This window comes from Arachis duranensis, chromosome 4 (genome assembly GCF_000817695.3).
Source record: "Arachis duranensis cultivar V14167 chromosome 4, aradu.V14167.gnm2.J7QH, whole genome shotgun sequence".
In the NCBI taxonomy this organism is placed as follows: domain Eukaryota; kingdom Viridiplantae; phylum Streptophyta; class Magnoliopsida; order Fabales; family Fabaceae; genus Arachis; species Arachis duranensis.
The window spans coordinates 71,805,576-71,806,927 of record NC_029775.3 but is presented as its reverse complement, the minus strand read 5'-3'; positions in this window follow the sequence as shown (position 1 = coordinate 71,806,927).

Below are 1,352 nucleotides of genomic sequence, written 5' to 3'. Positions count from 1 at the left end.
AGGAGGAGAGAAGAAGAGAAAGAGAGGGGAATGAGAGAAAGAGGGGGAGAGAGAAAAGAGGAAGAGAGAGGGAAAGGAGAGAGAAAGGGAAAGAAGGAGAGAGAGAGAGAGAGAGAAAGGAGGAAGAGAAAGGGAGAGAAAAAGAGAACAAAAGGAAAAAGGGGAAGAAATGAAAAAAAAAGGGAGAGAGAGGAAGAGAGAAAGAGAGAAAGAAGAGGGAGAGATGAGGGAGGGAGAGAGAGAGGGAGAGAGAGAGAGAGAGAAGAGGGGAGAAAGAGGGGAAGGGAGAGAGAGAGAAAAGGAAAAGGGAGAGAGAAGGGAGAGAGAAAGGAGGGGAGAGAGGGAGAAAAGAAGAGAAAGAGAAAGAGGAGAAGGAGAGAAGGGAGAGAAGGAGAGAAAGAATGGGAGAGAGAGAAAGGAGGGGGAGAGAAGGAGAGAAGAAGAGAGAGAGGGGAGAGAAGGAAGAGAGAGGGAGAGAGAGAGAGAGAGAGAGAGAGAAAGGGAAGAGAGGGAAAGAAGGAGAGAGAGAGTGGAGAGAGAGAAAATGTAAATGCTATTTTTATACATGTTAAAAATTAAAACTAGTTTTAGCCTATAAATCAAATTAAACTGGTTTTTTTAGTTAAAACTGATTTTATTTTTATGAACTAGTTTAAATTGGTGCACTATATTGTAAACTGGTTGAAAACCAGTTTCTTATGTGACAAAGTAGTTTGGTTCAGTTTCTAAACAATATAAAATGGTTTAGTGCAGTTTCAATTCAGTTTATGAAAAAAGTAAACCATGAACACCCCTAGCTTTAAGACATAAAATAAAGATGATCATGCACTAGAAACAGACAATAAGATAAAACACATGGAAAACAGAAAAAAAACATAAGCAAACATGAGATAAAAGGAACGGATCCACCTTAGTGACGGCGACTCCTGCTCCCTCTGGAGAGGCCAATGGACCGCATGATCTCTTCTATGTCATGCCCCTGCCTCTGTTGTTCTTCCCTTATGGCTCTTTGATCTTCTCTTATTTCATGGAGGATAGTGGAGTGCTCTTGATATCCCATCCTTAGTTGATCCATGTTGGAGCTTAATTCTCCTAGAGAAGTATGCAATTGGTCCCAATAGCCTTGGGGAGGAAAACACATCCCTTGAGGTATCTCAGGGATTTCTTGTTGAGGCAACTCCATATGCTCTTGTTGAGGTGCATGTGTAGGCTCTCTTGTTTGCTCTATCCTTATTTTATTGATGGTCTTGTCCTCCTCAATGGGGATATCTCCTTCTATGACAATTCCAGCTAAATTACATAAGTGACATATAAGGTGGGGAATAGCCAACCTTGCTAAGGTGGAAGGCTTT